This window comes from Mobula birostris, chromosome 3 (genome assembly GCF_030028105.1).
Source record: "Mobula birostris isolate sMobBir1 chromosome 3, sMobBir1.hap1, whole genome shotgun sequence".
Lineage (NCBI taxonomy): Eukaryota > Metazoa > Chordata > Chondrichthyes > Myliobatiformes > Myliobatidae > Mobula > Mobula birostris.
This window is the reverse complement of record NC_092372.1, coordinates 63,404,446-63,428,435: the sequence shown is the minus strand read 5'-3', so window position 1 is coordinate 63,428,435 and position 23,990 is coordinate 63,404,446. Positions and strand designations below refer to the sequence as shown.

Here is a 23,990-nt window from a genome sequence, read left to right as displayed (position 1 = left end):
TCTAAGATAGGGGGCCCAAAACTGCACACAGTATTCTAAATGAGGTCTCACCAGTGCCCCATAGAGCCTCATCAACACCTCCTTACTCTTATACACTATTCCTCTTGAAATGAATGCCAACATAGCATTCGCTTTGCTTACTGCCGATCCAACCTGGTGGTTAACCTTTAGGGTATCCTGCACAAGGACCGCCAGGTCCCTTGCACTTCCGATTTTTGAATTTTCTCCCCATCTAAATAATAATCTACCTGATTATTTCTTCTTCCAAAATGTACAACCGTACATTTCTCAACATTGTATCTCATCTGCCATTTCTTTGCCCACTCTCCTAAACTGACCAAGTCTCTCTGCAACTGTTCCATTTCTTCAACACTTCCTGCTCCTCCACCTATCTTGGTGTCATCTGCAAACTCAGCCACAAAATCATTTAATCCATAATCTAAATCATCGATATACATTGTAAAAAGAAGCGGCCCCAACATCGACCCCAGCGGAACACCACTAGTAACCAGCAACCAATCAGAATAGGATCCTTTTATTTCCATCCTTTGCTTTCTGCCTATCAGCCAATGCTCCACCCATTCCAATATCTTTCCTGTAACTCCATGGGCTCTCATCTTATTAAGCAGTTTCTTATGCGGCACCCTATTGAAGGCCTTTTGAAAATCCAAATACACAACATCCACAGCCTCTCTCCTGTCAATCTTATTTGAGATTACCTCAAAAAATTCCAATAGGATGGTGAGGCAGGATCTTCCCCTCATGAAGCCATGCTGGCTTGGGCCTATCATGTCATTCACCTCGAGGTATTCCATAATCTTGTCCTTGAGGATCGACTCCAATAACTTTCCAAATACCGATGTCAGACTAATAGGTCTGTAATTTTCTTTTTGCTGCCTCCCTCCTTTCTTAAACGTTGGAACTACATTTGCGACCTTCCAGTCCTCCGGAACCATGCTAGTGTCTATTGATTCCTGGAAGATCATTTCCAATGCCTCCACAATCTCCAAAGCCACCTCCTTCATAACCTGTGGGTGCACCTCATCTGATCTGGGAGACTTATCTATTCTTAGTCCATTTAGCTTTCCAAGCACTTTCTCTCTAATAATCTTGACTGTACCTAATTCTATTCCCTGAGACCTCTGGCTATCAGGTATGTTGTAAATGTCTTCCACTGTGAAGACTGATGCAAAATGCTTATTTAGTTCCTCTGCCATCTCTTTGTTACCCATTATAATTTCTCCAGCATCATTTTCAGTCGGTCCTATATCTACCCACATCACTCTTTTACTCATCATATATTAAAAAAAACTCTTAGTATCCTTTTTTATGTTAATTGCCAACTTCATTTTATAATTCATCTTTTCTTTCCTAATGACTTTTAGTTTCCTTCTGTAAGTTTTTAAAAGTCGTCCCGTCCTCAGTTTTCCCACTAATTTTTGCTTCCTTGTGCGCTGTCTCTTTTGCTTTTATTTTAGCCTTAACCTCTCTCCTTAGCCACATTTGTGCCAATTTTCTATTCATGATTTTCTTTTTTCTTGGAATATATTTTTCCTGCACTTTCCTTATTTCTTGTAGGAATTTCATCCAATTCTGCTCTACCGTCCCTCCGTCTAGCTTACTTTTCCAATCGACTTGGGCCAATTCCTCTCTCATACCACTGTAATTTCTTTTGTTCCACTGAAATATCGATACACCTGATATGAGCTTCACCTTTTCAAATTTGAAACTGAACTGAATCATATTATGATCGCTAGAATGGATGGAAAGTGTGCAAGGAGCTGGCCGGATTCAAACCCAGGACCATTGGCCTCAAAGTCCAGTGCTGATGCCAAAAGTACTTTATTAGTTATATATTATTTTGGAACATTCTGAGGTCAGGGATGGTGATGTTTAATCTGCCTCTCTTTTTTTCATTTATAATTTCTCAATCTTTGCATCACAACTTGTGAATACTACTTTTAAATAAGTATCTTTTAATTTCATGGTTTTAAGTACCCATGGCCTACCCTCTGGAATTGCTGTGGTTCTAATGAAAAAAGAGATACAATTTTCTTTTTTTTAATCTTTGTATCTTTGTATCTTAGAAGTTAACCCTAATGAATAAGTTATTTCACAACTGTATGGTATAACATCAGAAAGTGCACATTCATGCAATGAATCATGTTTTTATTTATATTAGTTGTGAAAAATATATACAGTAGACCATTTAACGGGACAGCAAATATGTTTAGAAAAATGGATTTAGTCACTTCATTTGGGAATGGAAACTGACAAAGCAACCTTGATTGCCAGTCTGTTTTATCATCATGACACGTTTAGTTTATGTGATGATTAACATTTCAGATAAAATAAATTATTATATTCCAACAATCACAGAACCACAACATCTCATATTCAAGACGGGATGGGATAAGATGTTTGGGGAAATAAAACACATTGAGTATTTTAGCTAGATTACAAATTTTCTGAGAATATTGAGTCAAGAAAAAATAATGCATTCTTGTAAAACTGGGTGGAATCAAAAGAGTCCAGTCACTTTATATTATCCAGATTTCTTTTTTTGTTCTTTGTCATTGTGATGATGTACTGGCAAATAAATTATCTTGTGATAAAATGCAATATGTAATTAAATAAAATTTATTACACATTCATGTTGAAAATTATGCTCCAAAAGGGATCGACAGATGAATATATACAATGGTATTCAGATTGTACAACGAGCAATAATCAAAAGGAATATATAGAAGCATCCACTTGAATTGTGTGTGATGAAAAGAATGGCTATGTTTCAGCCAAATTGCACACGTGCACGGCTGCAATTTGGCTTATTTTTCTCAAAATGAAATCATAAGGCAGGGACCTGGGGGGGGGCAAAGTAGATCAACATTAAAACATTTACCAAAAATAGAGAATAAAAACGCTTTTTTCCTATTTCCTGCATTTGCAGTTTCTTTCATTTTCATTTACGACTAATAAGAATTGAATTGAGATGCTAGAAAGAGTTGATTTAAATTGCATTTGACTTTGATATTTTTCAAGCTATTTCCATTGAAATTGAAATGTTTGTTTATCAGCCACGAGTTATTCCCGTCTGTAACCTTTCATCCCCTGAGAAATCTTAGAGAATTTCTGTCGCTGACGTTCGCGTCATCAAATATTCTGTGCACGATTAAGGTGTCTGGCTCTTCCTCGCGATCGGGGGTTAGGATAGATTGAGTTGGCCTGGGTGGAACTTCCATCCAGCGGAGTGAATGAGTGAAGTGCCTGCAATGAAAGTGAATGTGGTGTGAATTTCGGGGCTTCCTGCTCAATTACCAAACTCAAATGTTCAACAAAGAATAAACAAGACATTTCAGAAGGATTACTGCTATAATCAGCTCACCCTGTGCTGCACGTTTCTGTTGTAATGGACACACACAGCTGGTGAGTGTGGGTCTCTTTGTTAATTCTGTCTTGGAAATAGCAACGGAAAGTATGAAAGAACAACCCTTTCTGACCTATAAGAAATCAGTGATAAATTCCTTTGATTTTTTTTTCGCTCTCTCAATTGGTCGCGGTTTTAAAATATACTTTTCTACCGGGCACAGCATTTAAGGACTTTGGGCTTAATCTAAATCAAAATCCGTTTTTTTTTACTAAAGTGTACAGGCAATGAATTAGATTGTAATGGAATGGTCCTAAGTCCTGTGTATCTTACTTGCATAGTTTTAACTAAAATATCATTTAACTGAGATGTTCATCTCTCTTGTCTACCTTACCCCTAGTGATCCAAAATAAAATCATTATGACATTCTGTGGGACTTATTTTTTTGACGATGACGGTTCTGCATTTCTCTATGTGGAGCGTATGATTTTCTTTGGTGTGAGATCTTCCACGGTCATTTCCCAAAAAATTACTAAATCGATTTTTAAATTGTTAATGTGGAACCCAATGACTATGGCTCCACCAGTTCTTTAAAAGGACACTTGAGTACTAGCCACGGAATTTTATGGAGTTTTTTGAGGAAGTTACCAGGAAAGTAGATGAAAGAAAGTAAGTGGATGTTGTCTACATGGACTTTAGTAAGGTCTTTGACAATGTCCTGCATGGGAGGTTGGTCAAGAAGGTTATATCGCTTGGCATTCAGAATGAGGTAGTAGATACCGACTTCGCGGGAGAAGCCAGAGAGTGGCCGGAGATGGTTGCCTCTCTGGCTGGAGGCCTGTGCTACAGGGACCGGTGCTGCGACCGTTCTTCTTGTCATCAGTATCAGCGCTCTGGATGATAATGTGGTAAACCGGATCAACAACACCGAGTGGGCAGCGAGGAAGGCTATTAAAGCTTACAGCGGGATATGGATCACCTGGAAAAATGCGCTGAAAAATGCCAGATGGAATTTATTGCAGACAAGTATGAGTTCTTGCACTGAGGGGGTACAAACCAGGATAGGACTTGCACGGTAGAGCACCGAGGAGTGCTGTAAAACAGGTGGATCTGGGAATACTGATACATAATTTCTTGGAAGTGGTGTCACAGGTAGGTGGATAGGGTCATAAAGAGAGCCTTTGGCACATTGGCCTTCATAAATCAAAATACTGATTACAGGAGTTGGGATGTTGTATTTAAGTTGTATAAGGCGTTGGTGAGGCCTAATTTGGGAGTACTGCGTGCAGTTCTGTTCACCTACCTATAGGAAATATATTAGTAAGATTTAAAGAGAACAGGATGTTGTTATGACTGGAAGACTTGGATAATGTGAACTTATATAACTACCTATATGACTAACCTATGGACCCACTTTCAAAGACTACAACTCGTGCTCTTAATATTATTTATTACTTATTCAATATTTTTTGGATTTGCACATTTTGTCTTTTGTACATTAGTTGTTTGTCTGTCTTTGAGTGTAGTTTTTCATTGATCCTCCCGCATTTTGTGTGTATTACTCAAGATTTCCTGCACCTATAGAAACCCTTAAATTTCCAGTAGCACAGTTTACATTGACTTGGGACAAATGTCAGAACATGTGAATGATTTATCCACTGTGCATAATAAAATGGGATGCTGGTACCATTGCCATTAGACATGAAGGTTCCTAACTACCCTAATTCAAAATCAAGTAGGTTGAGAGTGCTGCATGAAGGTACTTTACATGGTCCTAGTTACATCTAACTTTCCCTCTATGATTTAGTGAGTGCTCCTTGTGGTGTATTCATTTGCTCACTGATGTTGTTTTGTACTGGTGGCCACTGATCTAGCTGACCTTGCTTGGGGTTTTGGTGTATCACTACAATATTTTGTGCCCCTAGGTTAGGTAGAAGAAGATAAAGCTATTGATCGTGGTCTTTTGCCTCAATGCCCTTTTGTGCACCAGTCCTACATGACCTCACGAAGGAGAAGTTGAGAAAACACACCACTGAGGGGTCTGTATTGGAAAGGATGAGCAGCTTCAAGTTCTGGGGTGTTAACATCTTGAAGAATCTGTCCTGGGCCCAACATATTGATGTAATCACAAAGAAGGCATGAAAGCTCCATCACAGGTACAATCCTGCTCACCACTGAGGACATCATCAAGACACAATGCCTCAAGAAGGCAGTAGCCATCACTAAGGATCCTTACCATTAGGAACATGCCTTCTTTTAATCAATACCATCTAGGAAGAGGTACAGGAACCTGAAGACCCACACTTAATAATTTAGAAACAGCATCTTCCCTTCCATCATTTGATTTCCTTACAGTCCATAAACATACTCATTATTCCTTTCTTTGCCCCATTTATTTTTTTATGATTTATAGTAATTTTATGTTTTTCTACCATATTGCTATTGCAAAACAACAAATTTCATGACATATGTCAGTGATAATAAACATGATTCTGCTTCCCTTAATATTCAAAAATCTACTGATTTCTGCCACAAGTATACTCGGCCTCCATTATCCATTTGGACAGAGCACTCCATGATTCGGTGAAGAAATTTATGTTTGCTTCAGTACTGAATGCTTGATTCGTGGCTCCTGGTTCTAGACATTGTTAGTAAGTGTATTGTCCCAGCATCTACTCTGTCAAGCATAGTAAGATCTTTTAAGCAGTTCAATTAGATCACTTATTGTTTTAAACTGGAGAGTATAAGTGATGACCCCCCCCCCCCGTTAGACTGTTGAGGTAACTTATTTTCTTATTCTTTCTTACTTCTCGTCTAATATTTGTGTCATCTGTTCACATATATTACCAAAAGCGAAGATCCCAGCACCAATGCCTGAGGAATAATTCTAGTCACAGCATTCAATCACTGAAACAACCTTCTATCATCATCCTCTGCCTCACAATGTTGAGCCAGTTTTGGACCTAGTTTAACAAATTGCCTTGGACCCCAAGGGCCTTAACCTTTTGGATCAGTCACACATGTGGGATCTTGCCAAAGGCCATGCTGAAGTCTATGTGAAACTCATCTAGTACACTGCCCTCATTAATATACCTGGTCCCTCTTCAAAGGTTCAATGAGATTGTTCGAACAGGATCTGTGTGATAATGTATACAGATAAAGTATTTGGCTTTCTCCATTTATGACAGGCTGTTTTCCTTGGCTGATACTTAAAAACACTGCAGATGCTGTAAATCTGAAATAAAACCAGAAATTGTTGAAACACTTAACAGTTCAGACTTTTATGGAGAGAGAAACATTTTGGATTGACGGCCTTCCTCTAATGTCCAGTGAAGAGTCAATGATCTAGAATATTAACAGTTTCATTGTCTGACCCTCCAGCACATCTGCTGTTTCCTTGTTGTTTTCTTGCTGTACAGTTGGTTAGTTTTGCAGTTTTCTGAGGGAATGAAAGGCATGTCTCACTTGTTAGAGCAGATTGGTAGTGTTTTGTTCTGCAGTTTCACAACACATTTTAGAGTGATTTTACAAGGCGCTTAGGTTGGTTTTAAAAGTCTCCCTCAGAGCAACAAGCTGCTCATGTTTGCCAGTCACCTGACCTTGAAGCATATGTTTTCTTGTGTGGTGGCAGGCCGAGGCGATTTTCTGAGCATTAATGTCTGGTTCCACTCCATGAAAAGCCTTGACAGCTCGTGAAGCCCTGTCCTCTGACTCAATGTTGTCCTAATTGACTGTGAACACAATGAATACTGTATAAAAATTAAAAAATCAAAATGTAAACCATGAGAATGCTTATGATTATATATCTTACTATTCTGCAGTTTTCCTTCTCTTCACTGTCTTGTACAATTTATATTCTGTGTGTCATCTGTACTTGTGTGCCTGTGATGTTGCAGGAAGCAAGCCTTTCATTGCACCTGTACTACATTGTACTTGTGCACAGCAGAATAAACTCGATTTGATTTGTCTGTGGAAGTCAGTGTTGCCCTGTTAAGTGCCATGGGGAGTAGACAATCACAGCATCTGGTTGAGCAGAAGACTGGACTTTAGCCTGTGCCTGTAAGTCTCGAGCTTTCATCCACTTTATTTGGTATAATCGGGCAGATCTATTTGGAGCCGTTGCTCTATTGGTATAGTTTTGGAAATTCCTCTAATAACCCAAGGGCATCATTTCCCCTGTGTTGCAGGATTGCAGAATCAGCTGAGTTTACACAAAGTTCAGAGGCCTATCCAAAGCTGTATGGGGATGGGGTTAAAGTATGTTCCTATAACAAATATTCACAATGGTATCGTTAAGTAATCTTCCTCTGATAAGAATTAGAAGAGCCCAAATGCAGTATTTTCCAGTCTAATGTTGTTCAGTGCAGGTTGAGTCAAAAAGTGCTACTTTTAACCGATTTTAAATTGTTTATTGCAAGCCAGAAACCAGTTCAGACTAGATGAATTTTTAGAGAAGCTTACATGGTAACACAGGAAGTAAGTTTGTGGTTTGAGCATGTAATTTCATTTAAGTCAGATAGTGTTAGTAATGATTTTCATTGCTTAGGAAAACTTTGCTATGGCACATATTTGAAACTGTAGTAGTTTTTAAGAGGGAGTCAGTCATTTGTAGCACGAGTGTAACTTGAGCAGTTTTTCTAATGTAAACTGGGTCGTTTTTCTCAACTGTCTCTGTTACAATCCATATGTGCTGTTCTCCAAATCTTAATATGATGGATATTATGGATTTATACTTTATACTTTATTGTCGCCAAACAATTGATACTAGAACGTACAATCATCATAGCGATATTTGATTCTGCGCTTCCCGCTCCCTGGATTACAAATTGATAGTAAATATTAAAAATTTAAATTATAAATCAAATTTGTTTATGCAAATTAATTAAAGGATGTACATTTACAAGTACAAATTTTCAGCAAGGTGCTGATCATAGGCTCCACTGTCACGCTGTGGTTAATGCAATGCTGTTACAGCTCAGGACGTGGGAGTTCAAAGTGCAATCCCGGCATTCTGTGTAAGGGATTTGTACATCCGTGGGTTGTACACCCATGAAATGCATGGGTTTTCTCCAGGTTCCCTGGTTTCCTCCCAGAGTCCATAGATCTACCCGTTGTAGGTTAATTGGTCATTGTAAATTGTCCCTTGATTAGGTTAGGGTTAAATCGGGGGTTGCTGATCAGCGTGGTTCAAGGGGCTGGAAGGGCCTATTCAGTGTTGTATCGCTAATAAATAAATAAATGTATAAAATGACTATTGAAATGGTGAATGCGACAGATGTATTTTAATATTTTTGATGGCATGCAGTGTAGGTCCAGTTGTTTGGAAGATTTGACATGCCTGAACTTACTGGCGGAATTTAATTGTGAAGGAAACAACAGTTTTGGATTGTGAAAAGTACTTTTATTTCTAAATTTTCCACTTTAGTTAGTACACTTTGGCCCATCAGATTAAATTTTGATTTCAGTTCGGTCCAGTACTCAAATTGTGTCTAAGCTATGTTGTGACCAATAGGCATTGTCGCTAAGAATTCAAATTTATTGACAATGACTCATCATTTACATTACAAAGAGAACAAAAGGCTACATGGAAATTCCATACTATTGCATATTTTGGCAGTATTTGATGCACATTTTGCAATAGCAACTAACTTGCTGGTTTTATCTGTAAACAGGAACAATCCGCCACTTGCTTAATAAAGCCTGTCTGTAATTAATCAGATGGGATAGCACAAACCGCTACATGACTGTGGCTCCCATGATCAGCACCTTGCTGAAAATTCTTTCTTAATTAAAGATCTGAAAGGTCCGTTTGGCAGAACTGATCTATGCTGAAGTAGCGGTGCAACAAAATTGTGTACAATGTTTTAAACATCACAAAATTCGTTATAGCAGATTAATCTTGTCGCAATCTCTATTGTTTGTAAATACATTGGCTGCCACATTTCCTATATAGTAGCTGAGACTTTTTGCTGTAAGTGTGTTTCATTGTGGGGAAAGGTACTCTGGGGTGTTTTGAAAGGTACATGAAGGGCATTGTATTTTCTTCTCAATAACTATCAGGATTATGTTTACAAAAGGCTCTGCAGCTGATTGTACTTGCTGAATTACAGCAACCCATTTCAAGTGGCATATTATACTATTCTGTTTAATACTCCTACCTGGTAGATGCAGTGGATAGTATGAAGTTAAAAAGCCCGAGACCAGTTTAGGGGCATTGGTACCAAGGCCTTTATGTTACATTTAGGTACTCTCATAAACAAGCTATTTCTGTGCACATATGACACTGGCGTGTAACTGACAAAATAGTAAAGTATGTATTTTTGAGAAAGAAACTCACATTATGTTATTTTGAACTTTTTCCATATTTTAATCCATGGTGATGTTGGTGCCATATATTGGTGATTGGCACCATTTTCGCTGCAGTTGTACTTCTTAAAGGCTTAAACTTTTTAGACTTGCATGTATCTTTTAGATGAAATATCACTGCCTTGTTTGGCTTTTCATGTGAGCAAATATGTTCAAGTGTCATTATTTTGAAGAAGACCAAGGAATCATTTCTCCCCTCCCACTTCCAAGTCCCAAGCACTCCAAGGCCCACACCTCTCCAGTGAAATGCTTTCTCTGAAATCACATTATCTAGATATGAACAGATTTGAAGCTTAGTACTCAAAAATAAAACCCTGCAGATGCTGGAAATCTGAAATAGAAACAAAAGGTGCTGGAAGGATTCAGTAGATTAGACAGCATCTGTCGAAAGAAAACAGATTTAGCAGTTTGGAAATTGCAGTGTAATATTATTTGGCTTGATTCCTACATTATATCTGTAATTACACCTTAAGAAAAAATTCTTGGGTGTAAAGTGCTTTGGAACAATGCGATATTGTGAAATGTACAATATGGAAAAGTCAGAATCAGGTTTAATATCCCTGGCATTTGTTGTACAGCAGCAGTACATTGCAATACATAATGAAAAATGTAGCAAAAGTATATATTTTAAACAAAGTTAAGTTAAATAAAGTTAAGTTGTGTTGGACACGTGGCCAAGCGGTTAAGGCGTTTGTATAGTTACCTCAAGGTTGCTAGTTTGCGCCTCAGCTGTGGCAGCGTGTTTGTGCCTTTGAGCAAGGCACTTAATCACACATTGCTCTAGTCTGTTCGAGGAGTGGCGCCCCACACAGACTTCCAATCTGCGCCTTGTAAGACATGAAAATACCCAACGCAGGCCTCTCATGGTCTGTGTCGATGTTCCCTCCCCCCCCCCCCAAGTTAAATAAGTTTTGCAAAAAATCAAAACTAGTGAGGTAGTGCCACTGGTTCAATGTCCATTCAGAAATCTGATAGCAGAGAGGAAGAAGCTGTTCCTGAATCATTTAGTGCGCACCTTCAGTCTCACGCACCTGATGCTAGCAATGAGAAGAGAGCATATCCTGTGTGATGGGGGTTCTCAACGATGGATGTTGCCTTTCTGGGGCATCGCTCCTTGAAGGTTTCCTGGGGAGGTTAGTGCCCATGATGAGTTTACAACTTGCTGCAGCTTACATACACCAGGTAAATATTTATACCGCATGGATGTTTTTATTACAAAAAGGTCCATCACATTTCCTCGTGAAATAAAGAATATATAATGATGAAAAGAAACTTCATCATTCTGGTTACAATTTAGCATGAAAATGTGTTTTAGGGTCAAAAGGCTAATTGTTGTCTTGTATGGTTGGTGATGAAGGTAATTTGCGTTCCTAGAAAACAGCTCATATCACAAATTTTCTGTGACTCAAAGCCAAGTCATCTGCACACTTGTCAAAGAAAGCGAGTTTAAAAAAAGTGTTTATCTATTTAATCATTTTTCCATAGAAATTTAGCGAGAGCAAGTTTTATTCAATATTTCGAATTTTTGAGAATAACCTGTGAGTCTGTGAGGGCAAATTTCTGTTAGCTAAAGAGCTGTAATGTATTTTGTTTTTCTTTACTAATTAGAAACCCACTGAGTTAGTTCTAATTGTATACTGCTTATATTTAACAGCACTTATCTACGTCATACACTACACCAAGTGGAAGATGATGTTAGCTTTACTCCACCACTAATCCAAATCTAGGAATTTATCTCTTTTCTGAAATATCTGGGGGTACCTTCACAATAAGATTGCAGAAAATGGTGATATACCTCTGACTATTGAGAGTAAATTTGACTCTTGTCAACATTGACAAGAAGTTTAACCCTTATTTTTAGTATACTGCTATGCAGAAAGTGATGGGAAATTGTTAACCATTGTGTCGCTGTAAAAGGTTTCAAGTTTCACTTGTTTTGTTTTGGATCTTGTTGAGGTTCAAATGCTCAAAACATTTTCTTTAGTTTCTCTTTGCCTCAGGTGAAAGTTGAATCTGAGTGGTTTATATCTAATCATGGATAATGTGTCTATGTAGTGGTACGTGGACAAACCATAACAAACCAAGTTCCAACCATAGAAAAACAGCAAGGATCAGTAATGAATAGCTATTTAATGTTTGAACTTGGAGGGGGGAGAGAAGAAGAGTAATGTTGTGCTTGCCAAGAAGTGTGAAAGACTAGTCTTTTACCATATAGAAAGTAGTTTGGAGTGTGTTACCTGTGTAAGCACATTACTAGAGCAATCTGCAGCTAAATTCACTGGTTTACTTGGCACCTCGTTATTCTGTACATTTTCTTAACTGAGTTATCATTCTATATCTAATTAATCGCATGTAAGATTATTTGATGCGCATAAATGCCCTCCTCACTTAATCACCACCATTCTAACTACAGTTTCAATAACTGTTACATATAGAATGGTTCTACCAAAGCGAATTATCTCCATGAGCTCCAAAGACAATGAAACAAAAATTGACACGAGCACGAAAAAGGTTATCAGAGAGGATAACCAAAAACTTGGCCAAGTGCATATTTTAAGGAATGTCTTAAAGGATTTTCAGTTTACTTCCAGTTTAATTGTCATTCAACCATACACATGAGTACAGACAAATGAAACAGCATTCCTCAGAGGCCAGGGTGCAAAACACAGTACCGACAGTCATACAGAGAACACTTGTAATTAAAATAGCAAAAAAAATATAGTCACAAAAAATATATATCGCCCAAGTACCTGAGTGTCATGAACTGTAGATTTATGGTGCATGGGATGTTGTCCTGAAGCCATGTTTCTGCAAGAACAAGTGCTCAGCAGTTCCTCATCTCGTGCTAAAGCAGCTACAGATGCACGTAATCCAGCTTGTCTTCCACTGATTGAACAATAGAGAGCAGAACCAACAGGAGGGGCCAGCCCCAACCCAGCTAGAGCTCTTGCACGTCTGCCACACCTCTGCTCTCTCCCACACATCTTTTCCCCTGTGAGGCTACAGCGGGCTACCCCACTGCATGAGAACGTGCGCCGTGCAGCAACTGAAGCCAAACAGCTTACCTGCTGTCAGTCTTACCAATAAACTGGACTTGTAGTATTCTACATTACCAATGTGCAACAGGGTCTTGTGGTCGCAAGAAAAACAATCATTTTCTTTGTTTCTTGGACTGTGCACCACCTCTGAACAATTTGCTAGTGAGGTAGAACTGCAGTACTAGATGCTGTTAATATTTAGCAGTCTTGTGTGATCATAAAAAAAAGATAAATCACAAACAGTTACACCTTTGTTTGGACTCAGAGAGGCTACTGCCACTAAGTGTGCCCCCACTTTACCGGCATGTGTAAAGGATGCTAGTAATCTTGAATTGCCAATATTTGGCCTGATTTCTTAATATAATGCCCACCTCGTCATTCTCTTGAAGGACCAGATTAGGTTAAGTATTTAAGGGGAACCCAAGGGGGAACGAACTGCCAGTGGAAGTGCTGGGTGTGGGTTGGATTTCAACATTTAAGGGAGGTTTGGATAAGTACATGGATGGGAGGGATACAGAGGGCTATGATCCATGTGTGGGTCAATGGGACTAGGCAGAATAACAGTTCAGCATGGACTAGGTGGATCGAAGGGCCTGCTCTGTGCTCTATAACTTTGACTCAATGACACTATAAAAGGGATTTTCATTATAATAAATCTGAGAAAGGAGTGTTGCAAAACAGAATTATCTCAGTTGCTCGTTTGGAAAGTTTTTGTGGAGTTTTGAGGCCGTGAGCTTCGCAGACTTATCACGTTACTTATTGGTGCTAGGTACCTTATTCTTTGGCTTTATATTTTTATTTTTAAGCTGTTCATAGCTTTGCTAAGGGCAAGTACCTGAAATAAAATGGTAGTTTGATTCAATGGTGTTAAATTCTATAGCCCTTTTTATGTGTCAGTGGTAGAATGTACCTGTCACCAGAGGCTGGAGCCTACCACTTGTGAAGTACAATTCAATGTCAAGCTCTCGTCTTTAACCAATTGCTGTTACATTTTGTTAAGTTCTTGCCAGTTAAAAAGTCTTGAAGCATGAATGAAAAAAGATGAACTTTAATTTATGTCACTTCTTCTCACCTGTTGAGCATGTTGACTTCTTGCTCTGTTATAGTTGTATCATTGCAGGTTTCTGTCTGGTACTGTATTCATGTAACTTCCAAATTAGATCTGAACCTTGATGAGGTGTCTCAATAGGCTGTTCTCCCATAGAGGCTTTACAGACAAAGCTAGTTTAATATAAAATAATTATCCCACATCAACAAGGAATCTCCTCCTCCACCTAAATTGAGGTACTGAGGATAGTTATTTTGCTTCTAGCTCTTCTCTGTCAATTAGTTAACTCTACACAAGTTAAAGATTGCATCTGGAAATATGACAATTGTGTGGCACTTTCAAAATTGCTGAAGACCTTGACATTAAGTCTAAAGTGTTCTCAAATTTGCATTTTGCACTATAATTGGACTAAATTGGCCATAAGAATCGATACGGAAAAGATTTAAAGATTATTTGTCACATGCACTGCGAAACATACAGTGAAATGCATCACTTTGGCATCCACATAACCTGCGGATGAGCTGGTAGTAGCCCACAAGTGTCAACAAGGCATGCCTACACCTTGACAAACCCATACATTATTGAAATGTGGGGAGAAACCAGAGCAACCGGAGGAAAGCCATGTTGTCACAGGTGTTACAGTGGCATTACAAGTGCATAGATATACAAATATTAGAAGAGAAGTAAGAAAGAATAAAAAATAAGTTCCTCAAACTGTCTAACAGGAGAGGTCATCACTTCCCCAGCTCTGGGTTGTCTCATTATAAAGCCTAATGGCAGCGGGTAAGAGTGACTTCATATAGCGCTCTTTAAAGCAGCGCATTTGTCTTAGTCTGTTACTAAAGTGCTCCTCTGTTTAGCCAAGGTGGCATGGGGAGAGTGAGAAACATTGTCCAGAATTGCCAGGGTTTTCCGTGGGGTCCTTTGTTCTCCCACAGCCTCCAGTGTGTCCAGTTTGATCCCTGTAACAGAGCCAGCCTTTCTAATCAGTTTATTGAACCTGTTGGCATCACCCATGTTGATGCCATTGCCCCACCACACCACCACATAGAAGATTGTACTGGTGACAACAGGCTAGTAGAACATGTGAAGGAGAGTCCTGTATACTCCAAAGGACCCCAGTCTTCTCACGAAGTAGAGGCAACTCTGGCCCTTCTTGTACACAGCCTCCGTGTTGGTGTTCCACTCAAGTTTGTCATCCAGGTGCACCCCCTGGAATTGTAGGTCCTCACCACATCTAAGTCCTCACCATCAATAGTAGCAGGGAACAGTGGAGGTTCCTAAAGTCCATCACCAACCCCTTTACCTTACTGATTTTGAGCTGCAGATGATTCAGTTTGCAACAATTGACAAAGTCCTCCACCAGGGCCCTGTATGCTTCCTCCCCTCTTCCCTTTATACACCCAACTATTGCTGAATATTCAGACAATTTCTACAGATGACATGGCTCGGTGTTGTACCTAAAGTCCGAGGTATGCAGAGTAAACAGGAATGGGGAACAAGGAATTGACGGATGACATGATTTAAGTATTTTGCATCAGTCTTCACTGTGGAAGATACTCACAGCATGCCGGACATTCGAGTGTGTCTGGGTGCAGAAGTGTGTGAGGCTGCCAATACTAGGGAGAAGCTTCCTGAGAAACTGCAAGGTCTGAAGGGAGATAAGTCACCTGGACTAGGTGATATACACCCTAGGATTCTGAAGGAGGTGGCTGAAGAGATTGTGGAAGCATTAGTAATGATCTTTCAATAATCAATTGATTTTGGCATGACTCTGGAGGAACAGAAATTTGTAAATATCACTTCACTCTTCAGGATGGGAGGGAGGCAGAAGAAAGGAAATTATAGGCCAATTAGTCTAACCTTCGTGGTTAGGAAGATGTTGGAAATGATTGTTAAAGATGTGGTTTCTGGGTACTTGGAGGCACATGATAAACTAGGTTGTAGTCAGCATGGTTTCCTCAAGGAAAAATCTTGTCTGACAAATCTGTTGGAATTCTTTGAAGAAATAACAAGCAGGATAAACAAAGGAAAATGGGTGGATGTTGTGTACTTGGAAGTATTTGATAACGTGCTGCACATGAGGCTGCTTAACATGTTAACAGCCTATGGTATTACAGGAAAGATACTAGTATGGATAGTGCATTGACTGATTGGCAGGAAACAAAGAGTGGGAATAAAGGGAACCTTTTCTGTTTGGGCACCGGTGAATAGTGGTGTTTCACAGGGGCTGTGTTAGGACTGCTTTTTATGTTAAATGTCAATGACTTGGATGACCGGATTGATGGCTTTGTGGCCAAGTTTGCAGACAATATGAAAATAGATGGAGGGGAAGATCACTGGATTCCGGTTAGAGACACATCAGGACCAGTATCTTTTTGCCCAATTAAGCAAATGCCCAAGTTAGCTGGTTTCATGGAAAAAAGGTATAAAAAAGACAAGCTACCATTTAACTGAATAAAAAAATTATCTATTTAAATGAAGTACGGAACATATTAGAACATTATCAATAGTACTCTTAAACTGTGTAATAGATCCTAATGATTATCGATGGAGGAATTCATCCAGTGTCCGCTTCTGTGTTCTTTTGGTTGACTGTAAATGAACAATATTAATGCAGACACTTAGTACAGATAATAGTCTGCCTTCATACAGTGCTTTTGAGATTACATCCTCCAAACCTTCATTTGCATTGTAATATTCAAGATGATTGTCGATACCTTAAAATTCTTCGTAGTCCTTGTTGAAGTAGTGAAATTGTTTCATTTTCACTCCCAGCCGTCTCTAGCATCTCCAAGACTGAAAGCTTGAAAATGCAGTGAGAAAAACAATTCTAGGTTGTCTTTTTGCTTTTTGTTTGTCAACTATCAGTGACAAAAATCACTGTTTTTTTAAAAATACAAACACATGCAACTGATGCTGTTTTAAAAGCTCTTCACTCTCAGCATGGTGTAGTGTCTAACGGCCACGCACAAGTGCATGCAAACAACGTTAGTTGGAAACTGTTTAGCAACAGACTCCTGTCCCAATTAAGCGGCATAATGTCCCAAATAAACAAATGTGAATCCTGGCCATTTTCTTAATTAGATTTTGTTCTTTAAGATTTGTTCCAAATAAGTGGCTACCCTGATTAATTGATGGCCCAATTAACTGAAATCCACTGTACTGTATATTGTAATCTTTATATTGTTACTATGTAAGTTTCAGGATGCCTTGGATGAGTATGTTGTTTAAAAAGGAGAATGAAGTGTGTCTGTTTGAGTGTGTGCCTGAACCCTGAACCAACAGAACAGAGGAATGAGCTTATGTCTACTTTTCAGCTTAGCCCAGTTTTCATTGTAGTTATTCTTTAGCAGTTCCCCTTCATCCCCATAGTTATAAAGATCTTTGGGATAGCAGAATGGGCATTAGAATGCAAATAACAGTACTTTAGTTGCATGCAGCTTGGCTTGGACATCATTTTGAATTATGATTCTTGATTCTGCACGGTAGGAGCAATCACTTTCATCTATGCACAAAGAAGGAAGTAATGTTTGAAGACTTCAGACTCAGTTATGTGGACTAAGAACAGAAGACGGAACTTCACTTGTGAAAGTTTTCAACTTTTAATGCAAATTATTTTTATAATTTATGTTATTAGGGATAGTGGAAATGTATTTTAGACAGCAGTAAGAAATATGAAACAATTGCTTTGAAACACTAACCTTAATTAATTTTAGGAATTTAAGCATAAATCACATCCCATCTGAAACTAGTGTAAATTGCGAAATGTGGGAGCTGATGTGGGTGTGGCTACGTTAATAAGTGATGATGAATTTCAGAAGGGATTACTTGAATCATTGTGTAAAGGAATAATCTAGAAATAGAGATGTTATTACTTCTGGCATTTGCCATTCATTTATAGTATCTGCATGTTGTGTTTTACAAGTTTTCAGGATGTTCTGGTCAAATTATCAGATGCTTCATCTCCAAAATGTTCTGACTTCCTTTGTAAAGTTTCCCTGAAGTCTGAAGCCCTTTGCCAAATGTAAACCTGGACAATAAATTTTGGTATACCAACAAATTGAGGGTTATTATAAAGAATTATCTAGGCTGGGTATTTCATCAGATTACTATTTAATTATCTCTTGCTGCATTTGCACAGAATAAGTGATTTAACTTAGGTAATAGCCCCAAACTAAGTTAGAGCTATTATCTAATTACATAAGGGCTTTTATTTTAATGAGATTGTGTTCTTTCAAAGTCATTGGAGGATTCAAGTTCAACTTTATTCTCATCGACATGCACATACAGGTTATAAACCTGAAAAACATCAACTTAATTAAAATAAATTGTACAGTGGAACAGTGGAACCCAGTTCCTGCAATTGATAGATTGTTCTTAAAAATGTTAAAAGTAAAATGTTATGATTCTTTTGGATCTTCCTTTTTTTCACATTTTGCCACTTCCTCAATTTGCCTTTTTTCCCACACTTTATTTCCCTTTCTGCTTCTAATTCAAAGTGAGCCCAGTTTTTCCCTGTCATTCCTCTGTTACTTCTCCATCCTGGTGACTCGTTGGTCAAGGGGATTGACTGGGTCTCATCTTGTGTCAAGGTGATGGATCTTCTTTGTCCTCACGCAGCATCCCACTTTTCAGCAGCTTGTGAAGGGAAAAAGATAGAGCTGAAAGCTAAGGAAAAAGTGCAGCTGAATGCTGACAAATTGTGAGCCATTGTTTAGGATCTAATAGGCTCTGTGTGTATCTAACCGCACAGTGGAAAAAATATTCCTCAATCGGTAGTCCGAACACTGATTTTCTTAATCCTGTATGTATCATTTTGGCTGTTTTAACCATTCTCATCTACTCTGTGGCTTGGCGAATTGTAATTTGCCCTGAATAGAGGATGAGAGCAAAGGGAAAGATTGATAACGTGATTTGTTATGATTGCTGGTGGTAATGAAAGATTTGTTTCGGCTATATAATTACTTCCTCAGTTATCCATGATCTTTATAGTCAGCAGCAGTGTGAAATATAAAATTGACAGGATCACTTCCATTGTATTTTATGTTCTCACAATTTTCCCATAAGTGAGTGTAGAGACTACAACAACAGGAAGTTTAGTAATGACAGCAGATTTGTGCTACTAAATAGTTCTGCACCAATTTGCAACTGTTCTTTTACAGCCACTTCTGTCTGGTTTCAGAAGGGAACACCTTGTCACTGAGGGAACATACAGATCCTGACCTGTGTAACTAAGCAGCTGTATGAGCTAAATAGTTGCTGATAACTATAAGGAGTGCGACCGCATTTATTGTGATGTTTAGTCTTTCAATGGGTTTTCTTGCCATACTCTTTTACATAGGGAAAGCACGCCAGTTAGAAAGCATTCAATTTAAAACTGTCAGGTCAAACCTCACTGATAACAATATAAAATATTAGAGATGTAGATGATCATCAGTTTTCCATTGATATATTTTGAATGTTTGAATGCACATGACACTTAAAAGATATTTGAATGGGAAAGGTTTAAAGGGATTTGGGCCAACTGTGGGCAGATGAGACCTACAACATAGCTGAGCATCTTGGACAGTGTGGATGCATTGGCCTGACACAGTCTTTTTCTGTGCTACGCTATGCCATGATAGACATTGAAGTCAGATGTCTGAGGTCCAGAAGTTATTGGAGTGAAATGCCTGCTGTGTTATCTTATCAGAGTAGACTTGCCCGAAATCATCAGCATAATCTAAAATTACACCACAAATTGATTGAAGTTGAATAGTTGCTACCTAATATTTTGTTTTTTAAATTTAGAGATACAGTGCAGAACAGGCCCTCCTGACCCATCAAGCTACACTGCCCAGCAACCCACCTATTCAACACTAGCCTAATCACAGGACAACTTACAATGACCAACTAACCTGCTAACCGATATGCCTTTGGACTGTGGGAGGAAACTGGAGCACCCAGAGGAAACCCACATGGTCAGGGGAGAACATGCAAACTCCTTACAGATGGTGCTGGAATTGAACTCTGAACTCTGACGCACCAAGTTGTAATAGCATCATGATAACCGCTACACTGCTGTGACCTAATGAATAACAGGATCGACAATCTAACTTCTTAACTACAGTCCAATCACAAACAAAACCTGTGTTTCTCAGGTCCCACCACCAGCTCTTGGGTCCTTGGAGACTCCATCTTCCTCTCACCCCACCAATCCTGAACACCCCAAACCTCCCTTCCCCTCAAACATTACTAACCCCTTCCCCCCCCAATCCCAGCTCACATCCATGCCAGATCTTCACCATTCCCTCTGACCTTCCCCTCTCTGAGGTAGAATGTTCTGTGCTCAGTAAGGGCCTCACCTTTGTCCCCCCTGTGTCCACACCTCAATGAGTTCCGTGTCCGACATCACGCTGAGCTTTTCTCCTGCCGCCTCCGTCTCCGAGCCTACTTCTTTGGCAAGGATTCCCCACCCCATACCATGACCCCTTCTGCTGTCTTCTGCCTGCTCTGAACCTTTTCATTGCCAAATGCCAATGGGACATCAACCCTCGACTTCAACACTCCTCTCTGCAATTCCAACCTCACCCCTTCCAAACACTCTGCTTGCCACTCCCTCCGCATTAATCCCTAACCTCACCAATAACCCCGCAGGTGAGGGGGTTGCTGTAGTTGTTTGACGACTGACTTCTACCTTGCTGAGGCCCAGCGACAGCTCTCAGACACCTCCTCTTACTTTCGCCTCGAACAGTATCCCATTAAGGAGCACCAGGCCATTGTCTCCCACACCATCACTGACCTTATTAGCTCTGGGAATCTCCCATCCACTGTCACGAACCTCAAAGTTCCTGCCCTCCACATCTCCCTTTTATACCTACCCAAGATCCACAAGCCCTCTTGTCCAGGAAGATCCACTGTTCCAGCTTGTTCCTGCCCCACTGAACTCATTTGTATACCTCTGTTTTATTCCCGAGTTCATTTCCTTCCAGCTACATCCGTGACGCTTCACATGCTTTGAATCTTTTCAAGTTCCCTGGCCTCATCATCTTATATTCACTAGGTCCTTGTACACCTCCATCTGCCACCAGGGAGGCATCAAAGCTCTCAGTTTCTTTCTGGACACCAGGCCCAACCAGTTCCCCTCCACCACCACTCTCCCCCATCTAGTGGAATTTATCCTCACTTTTAATAATTTCTCCTTTGGCTCCTCCCAGCTATGCCTGCCTTTTAGTTGGCTACATGTTTTAGTTGGCTCCATGTTTCAGGCCTACACTGGTGTCCGTCTACCACTTTTCCTATGCTACATCGATGAATGCAGTGGTGCTGCTTCCTGCACCCATGCAGAGCTCGTTGACCTTATCAACTTTGCCTTCATGTTCCAACTTGCCCTCAAATTTACCTGGTCCATTTCTGACACCTCCCTCCCCTTTCTCAATCTTACTGTCTCTATCTCTGGAGACAGCTTATCTACTGATGTCTATTGTAAAGCCATGGACGCTCACAGCTACCTGGACTATACCTCTGCCCACCCTGTTGTAAAAATGCCATCCCCTTCTCTCATTTCCTCCATCTGCGCCGCATCTCAGGATGAAAGAGATGTCCTCCTCTTTCAAAAAAACTGGTCTTCCCTTCCTCCACCATCAACGCTGCTGTCAACTGCGTCTCTCCCATTTCACGTGCATCTGCTCTTTCCCCATCCACCCGCCACCCCACCAGGGATAGTGTTCCTCTTGTCCTCACCTACCACTCTACCAGCCCTTGCGTCCAGCATATACTTCTCTGGAACTTCAGCCACCTCCAATGGGATCCCACCACCAAGCACATTTTTCTCTCCCCCCCCCCCCCCCACCCCCCAACTTCCTGCTTTCTGAAGGGATTGCACCCTATGCGACTCCCTTGTCCATTCATCCCTCCCCGCTGATATCCCTCCGAGCACTTATCCTTGCAAGCGGAACAAGTACTACACCTGCCCCTACACCACCCCTCCCTCACTACCATTTAGGGTCCCAAACAGTCCTTCTAGATGAGGCGACACTTCACTGTGGCTAGTGCTCCTGGTGTGGCCTTCTGTATACCGGTGAGACCTGAGGTAGATTGGGAGACTGCTTCAGTGCACCTACACTCCACCCGCCAGAAGAAGTGGGATCTCTCAGTGGCCACCCATTTTAATTCCACTTCCCATTCCCACTCAGATAATGTCAATCCACGGCCTCCTCTACTGTTGCAATGAAGCCACACTCAGACTGGAGGAACAACACCTTGTATTCCGTCTGGGTAGCCTCCAATCTGATGGCTTGAACATTGATTTCTTGAACTTCTGGTAATATCCACCCCCTGCCCCTTACCATTCCCCATCTCCTTTTCCCTCTCTCACCTTACCTGCCTATCGCCTTTCTCTGGTGCTCCTCCCCCTCTTTTCTTCTTCCATGGCCTTCTGTCCTCTCCAGTCAGACTCTCCCCTTCTGCAGCCCTGTATCTCTTTCACCGATCAGCTTCCCAGCTCTTTACTTCATCCCTCCCCCTCCCGGTTTCACCTATCGCCTTGTGTTTCTTGTGTTTCTCTCCCCCCCCCCCCCAAATCTACTCCTCATATTTTTTTCTCCAGTTCTGCTGAAGGGTCTTGGCCTGAAACGTTGACTGCACTATTTTTCATAGATGCTGCCTGGTTTGCTGAGTTCCTCCAGCATTTTGTGTGTGTTCCTTAATTATAGCCCAGATTTTAGAATCAGCAATGATTGAGGTTTGCTTCCTGTGCTGTCTGTAAGACATTTGTACGTTCTCTCCACGACCACTTGGGTTTCCTCTGGGTGCTCTGGTTTCCTCCCACATTCCAAAGAGGTACAGTTACTGTAAGTGAGTTGTGGCGGCAGAAGCATGCCGACACTTGAACAATTCTTGAACTGGTCTGGTCGTTGACACAAAATTACGTATTTCACTGTATGTTTCAATGTACATGTAACAAATAAAGCTAATCTTTAAGAACAGAATAGGAAAGGAAAAGTACATCGCATCCGGAGTTTCTCCGGTTAGCAGACGATTTCCCTCCACGCCTCTCTGACGTAGCGGGGAACCGTGTACGAGGCAAGCTACAGCAGTGGTTTGCCATTGCCTTCTGCTGGGTGAGTTTCCATAGAGATCACCAGCTCGTAACCCAGCATGGATGGAAAGTGTGCAGGGGAGCTGGCTGGATTCGAATGAAATTCACACAAATCACAGATACAATACACCCTGTGGAGGATTGGAGCTTCACAGACTAATTTCTGTGTTTAATTGTGTTTTTATAAATGATTGCACTAACCAGGACACTACCATGCTACTCTGTAATAACTATTGAAAATTTTATAAAAGTAATAGTAGCTAGTTTCATTATAACATCAGAATATTTCTTTAAAGTAATAAAAGTACATTTGTATGATGGTGATATCCATTTTATGAATTAATTGCAGCAAATGTTGACAATTATGCCATCATAAAACCTCTAACTAGTCAAAGGGATTTTAAGGACTGAAAATGAAATGGCATGAATTAAAAACTAAATCAGATCTGAAAAAGAAAATAAAGAGACTGAAAGAAAGATTGGATTAACTAATAAATAGAGAATTGAAATCAAAATCAAATAAATTTAATTGTGGTAATTGGAGCCCATGGTTTCAACTTGTTTGTTTTCCGAAGTAGAATGGCAGAGCTGCATCATGGGAGCTTAAGTTTTGTCACTGAAAGAACTTCTTGCACAGCTACTTTCTGCAGTGAATTCAGATGGTGATGAATGCATTAAACTGTAATGTTTTGAAATGAGATTGATGACAAGCTGCTATTTTCATGGATTTTTTTGGTAATTTGTAACTCACGAAACCTATCTTCTTTACCACAAATAGCCGAATGATTTACACGCTAATAACAGTATGAAGATTAAACCTGCTGTTATTTTGCCAGCAAATTCTTGCCTATTGTTCTTCCCGTGATTTTTGGAGTGGAGTTCATGAGCGAAATTTCTCTTCGAACAGTTAAATGGGAAGATAGAGTGCACTTTGCTCATTAACTACTTCCTAGCCATCCATGCCTGAAACTCTGCACCTTGTAATCCCTTGAGATGTTTTAAAGCTTTATTGATTATTTTTCCAAAAGACTTGTTTCAAAGTGAAAATCTTAAAGCTATTTTAAATCCTTTGAATACTGAACTTAAAAA

General features: G+C 40.0%; 1 protein-coding gene across 5 annotated transcripts in view; it reads left to right on the top strand.

Annotated features, from left to right (window-relative positions):
* LOC140195086 (phospholipid-transporting ATPase VD-like) overlaps positions 1 to 23,990 on the top strand; it is a 198,564-nt gene that overhangs the window by 26,763 nt on the left and 147,811 nt on the right. The window contains exon 1 of one of the 5 annotated variants that reach the window (XM_072252764.1): positions 3,228 to 3,426. The exons of the other annotated variants lie outside the window; for them this stretch is intronic. The gene's annotated coding sequence lies outside the window, so the exon portion shown is untranslated. Of the gene's footprint in view, positions 1 to 3,227; positions 3,427 to 23,990 lie in introns of those variants that run through there. 5 annotated transcript variants of the gene reach the window in all.